The sequence below is a fragment of the Nicotiana tabacum genome, chromosome 3, assembly GCF_000715075.1.
Source record: "Nicotiana tabacum cultivar K326 chromosome 3, ASM71507v2, whole genome shotgun sequence".
In the NCBI taxonomy this organism is placed as follows: Eukaryota; Viridiplantae; Streptophyta; class Magnoliopsida; order Solanales; family Solanaceae; genus Nicotiana; species Nicotiana tabacum.
This window is the reverse complement of record NC_134082.1, coordinates 151,360,952-151,367,015: the sequence shown is the minus strand read 5'-3', so window position 1 is coordinate 151,367,015 and position 6,064 is coordinate 151,360,952.

Below are 6,064 nucleotides of genomic sequence, written 5' to 3'. Positions count from 1 at the left end.
CTATTATGAAGCTTATCCCATTGTGTAGGAGTCAAGAAAGTTGCAATTAATTTCTTCAAATCGTGGTTCCCCTTCCAGTAACCCTTAGAGTTAAACCAATCTCGAAACTCAAAATATCTTTGACCTGGTCTTGTAGGTGGAGGAGCAGGGACATAAGGACCTGGGAATATTACAGGTAGTCTAGGTACTTTAGGTGCATTAACTGCTTTACGTACTTTAGCTGCATTAGGATCTTTAGGTAGGGTGGGCATTAGGTATTTAAGAATTTCGGTTCGGTATTTCGGTATTCAGTTTATCAATTGTGTATACCAAATACCATACCAAAATATTTCGGTATGGTTCGGTATTTTTTATTTTGGTTCGGTACAGTTTTGGTTTAATAATCGCTGAATAATCAATGTTAACAGTGCACATGCACAATTGAAACTTTCACTGTGAAAGAATCTGTTCCGATATATAACAGTGCACATGCACAATTAAATAACTGAAAAGCAAAAGCTGAACAAGTTCTTTACAATCTACAGTTCTGCACGCCACTAAAGAGAATTTATGTTCTTACTAAAGAGAATCTAATACTGAATAACATTGTTGACGCCAATGTTATATTTCTACTCCAAAATTGTTAACACCAGTGCACTGCAAATTCTGTCTAACTCCAAAGCTGAAAGAATCAAATTGAATCTGTACACAACTACACATTACACAACTATATAATATATTAACATATTTGCAAATTCAACAGTGCAACAGATGCAGCAGTCTTAACAGAATTAACAGTGCAACAGATGCAACAGAATTAACTTAACAATGTAACAATATTAATACTTAACACTTAAACACAGTGCAATAAAAACAGTCTTAACACTTAAACACAGTGCAATTGGCCAACTGCAACAGTCTTAACACTTAAACATAGTGCAACAAAAACAGAGAGGGAATCCCTCAACAAAAACAGTCTTAATTCTTAAATATGGATTCCAGGAAGACGCGCAAGACAACGCTTAATATGCTTCCTTAAACCAATTGTTCCATTCCTCTTTGAATTAACATTATAGACTTGACCACAATGCTTGCACTCTACTTTATGAACTTTTTCGTTATCTTCTTTCACCTCAAAGTGTTCTCAAATATCGGAGCGTACTTTAGGAGCACGGGGCATGATTGCACTTGAACCTAAAAAAATATAAATCATAAGTTAGAATATTATATTTTGATGATAATAAAACAAAACTACAAAAGTATTAAGTATATCACCAAACAAATAGAGTATTAAACTTACCACTTAAGATGCAAGTTGCAACTATACATCAAACAGTGGTAGTAGTGCTTCCATTATTTTCCATATCTAAAGATAATTCGACCAAATATGTCATACAAATGAAAAATCATGATATATTATTTTGAACTAAAATACACACAAAATATTAAAGCTTACCAAGTTCGAGTTCCTCAAGATACTTCAAGTCTTCTTCAACACTAATAGGATTCTTCTCTTCTCTAAACCAATCTTGAACACAAATAAGAGCTTGCACATATTTAGGAGTCAATGAACTCCTAAATGAATCAAGAATACAGCTACCGGTGTTAAATGCGCATTCCGACGTCATACTAGAAATTGGAATGGCCAACACATTACGAGCTAACTCCGAAAGAATAGGAAATCTAGGAGCATGTGTTTTCCACCAACTCAAGATATCAAATTCTTCACTAAAAGACTCTTGTTCTTCACTAATGTATTTATCCAACTCCGATTTAGCACCCCCACTTCCATTGTCTTCCTTTTGTTTCTTCAAGCTAAGCTTAGTCCTTATTTTTGAATCACTTATAACACTCCCACTAGATGTATTAGATGTGATGTTAGATGAAGCAGAACTAGATGGAGATTGAGGACAAGATCCAGTTGAATACCTTTTTAGATACTCTCCAAACAAAGAATTCATATAAGCATACACCTCAACATTTATTTTCTTCCCTTTTTCCTCCCCAAAAAGTTCTTCAAGTGCCCCCTCAACATATTCAAATTTGTTACGTGGATCCAAGACGGAAGCAATAAAAATCATTTTATTCATCTTTTCAGGCTCACCCCAATACTTCTTGAACTTTTCTTGCATTCGCTCAGCCATTTTTTCTCAAATGCTCATCCTTACTAGCTAAACACATTTTCAAATGACAATAAAGTTCAGATACATCATCAAAATGAGAATTAAAAGTGACATAACGTGAACCTGAAACCTTTTTAGTTAGCTTGTTGAAATCTTGCAAGAAACTCTATCACATTCCTCACATTCACCCAATCATCAGATTCAAGAGGACCTGCACTACTACCATCTTCACAAAGATGAGAACATTGATAAGCAGAAAATCCATCATAAAAAAGATGAAACTTATCAAAGGCCTTTTCAAAGTGTTGTGCCGTATCCAACATCAAATAGGTGGAATTCCACCTAGTAGGAACATCCAAACACAACATTTTGGTACATTCTACCTTTATATGTACACAACACTGTTTAAACTTTAAGGTCCTTGCAGGCGAAGATCTCACATACCTTACAATATTTCTAACACGTGTCACAGAAGCATCAAGTTCTTTCAAACCATCTTGCACAATTAGATTTAGTATATGAGCCATGCATCTCACATGAAGATGTTTACCACTCATCATATTAGTTTTCCACTTATCTAACTGTTTAGACAATTCTTTGACTGTGACATCATTTGAAGAAGCATTGTCCACGGTAATAGTGAAAACCTTGTCTAATTTTCATTCAAGGAAACAATCCCTAATAGATTTAGCCATCTCTTCACCCTTATAACTAGTGATAGGGCAAAAGTTTAATATTCTTTTATGCAACTTCCAATCCCTATCAATGAAGTGGACTGCCAAACACATATAATTTATTATTTGTAATGAAGTCCATGTGTCTGTTGTGAGGCAAATTTTTGGTTGTGCTTCTCTAAAAGAACTTCTTAGATTTTGCTTCAATTCACCGTAAACTTCATAACAATCCCTTGTTATTGTTCTACGAGAAGGAAGACAAAATAGTGGTTGAGTTTTTCTCATAAACTTCATAAAGCCTTCATTTTCTATAAAGCTAAATGGTAGTTCATCAATAACTATCATCTCAATTAAGGCCATCCTAACCACTTTTTGATCAAATTTCCAAATTGATCCTTCATCATTTTGGCAAGATTGAAAATTTATCTTTGTTTGACTATTATCTTTAGCAATGTTAAGTGGGTATTCTTTTTATCTAAGCAAATGATTCTTCAATCCTGTTGTTCCATTCTTAGATGAATTAGCAGCATAAGCTTGTTTACAATATCGACACCGTGCTTTCCCAACCCCATTAACCTCAAATTTATCAAAATGGTTCCAAACGTCAGACCTAGGTTGCATGGCTTTCCTTTTCTTGGAATCTTGAGTATCAATGGTGTTGGTGTTACTATCTACCGTAATAGGTAAACTTTCACTTGAACCAACATCACTTACTCTACTTGTATCTGCCATCTATACAAAATTAAACAAATATAAACATAAATTAACAATCAACTAAAAGATGCTAACAGTAACACTAGCAGTTCTTTATGCTAACAATCAACATTCAACAGATGCTAAAAGATGCTATCCAAAATTAACATTCATCTTCATTTAAAAGATGCTAAAAGATGCTAACAATCAACAGAAATTACTACAGTTTCTACTTTCTATCCATAGCATTAAACTTTGTTACATTCCAATATACATGGCCTAAAAATTCAAAAGCACATGCTATATGAAATGCTAATCAACTGTACTTTTCAAGTCCTTTGGCTTTTCCATTCTTTCTTGATAAATCCAAACAGAGAAGCAAATTGTTAACAATATTACCTCTTCGAAAATTCAAAGAGACTGTCTTTCCTACAATATTCCAAACTGAAGAAACACATTACAGAATTTCTAAATACTTCTAGTACATCAATATAAACATAGGAAATAAATTAAAACTCAACCAAATCTTCATACAACGACCATCAAGTTGCTAATCATAAAGCAGAAATTTTATATAATACAAATGTTAAAAAACACACTAACTCATCAACAGTGAGAAGAGATTATGCTTTCTATCAGTAATTTTTTCCCAAGTACAAGTTGGAAAAGAGATTATATTGTAGATAACTAGATATGGAGACGAATTTCATCCAAGAAGAAAAGAGGGAAAAACTGTTAAACATGTGAAAACATACCTTTGAAAATTGAAACTATCGCAATCGCAACAACATCGTCTTCGTTTGCTCGAAATTTGTGAGTTGTGAGGAGTGAGGAGTCGGAGCTTAGAAGTCGGAAGTCGAAAATCGCCAAGAAGACGAAAATCGCAAATGCCCAAATCGCCAAATCGTCGCTGAATGCCTGAATCAACACTGTACTGTACTCTAAAGTCTAAAGACTAAATTGCTAAACCTAAATGCTAAATTGCTAATTCCCTAACCTACCGCTACCAGCAAACCTTTAGAGTTTAGAGTGGACTTGGGTTGGAGGGCTGCTGGGAATAAGGGTTTGCCGTTTGGGCTTGGGCGTTGGGCTAGCAGTAAGAAACTAAGAATTAAAAAAATGTCTATTAAAAATCGGTATTTTGATATTTCGGTATACCGAAATTTCAGAATTTTAATACCGAGGACCGTACCGAAATACCGAAACTGTAATACTAAATTAGACCGAAATATCAAAAAAAACTGAAACCGAAATACCGAATTAATTCGGTCCGGTTCGGAATTCGATTTTTCGGATTTTATGCCCACCCCTATCTTTAGGTGTTTTAGGTGCCATTTGTTCAAAAAAAAATATATACAAAAAATAACATCAGGACATTATCTAAAAGATCAGTTAAAACTTCAATCTCTAAGAAGGCTGAAGTTCGACAGTTACAAAACAAAACTTCAGCTCTAAAGCTGAAGTTCGCCAGTTACAAAAACAAAAACTTCAGCTCTAGAGCTGAATTTCGACAGTTACAAAAACAAAAACTTCAGCTCTAGAGCTGAAGTTCACCAGTAATAAAACACAAAAACTTCAGCTCACCACTTACAAAACACAAAACATTCAGCCCCATCCTGTAGTTTTTACAAAAAACAAAACACAAATTCAAATCCAAAAATAATGGCAAAACATGAAAATAAAACTTCAGCTCCTATCTAAGGTATCATCACTTTAATAGTATCATCTCTTTAACTCTCAATTTTTTTTTTAAATTTGGACGTCTAATCACTGAAGAATTTATAGAATTTTCATCAACAACATAAAAACTCATTCAAAAAATTTAAAAACACAATCGTAAAAGTAAAACTAATGCACTTATCAAACTAAACACTAAGAAACTATTTAATCATAAATACATGACTATCAAAACCAAAACCAGAAAAAACCCAGAAAATCGTAAAATAAAACACAGAAAATTAATGCAATATACTTGTGATTAAATCGTAATGTGGGAACAACGACGAATAGCAGTTGAAAAATCAAAACAACGACGAAAACCCTTTGATTTCAGAAAAGAACAAATCAAAAAACGCGAATAACGGGAGAGAGAGACAGAGACAGTAAAGGACTAGCGTATACTTGGAGAGAAAGTAGTCTTTTAATGAAGAAGGGCAAAATAGTCTTTTTAAAAGACTTTTAACAAAAAAACGAATACGGGTGCAAACAGAAAGACAAAACGGCTACAGATTAAAAAGGGGCGCCCAAATAGGCGCCCCGTGCAATTTTATCGTTTGTAGTGTGGTATTCAAATTGGTCTTCTTTTATTACTCCGACTACTCTCTCTCTTTCTCTTTTTCTTATACTCCTAGTAACTTTGACCGAAAGGAACTCTATTGACTGACAAATCTAGTTTGCTTGTGATGGATCCTCTCATGTGTTACAACGTGATATCTTCACAAAAAATAAAAGAGTGAAACCAAAAAGAAAAGGATTTTTGTAAACTCAAGGATTATTTTAAAATTGTCCCCAAGTACTACCCAAATGATAGTTCGACTTTCACCTATGAGAATAATTAATGAAGACCGAAGACTAAGGAAATGGATTATGGGTCAT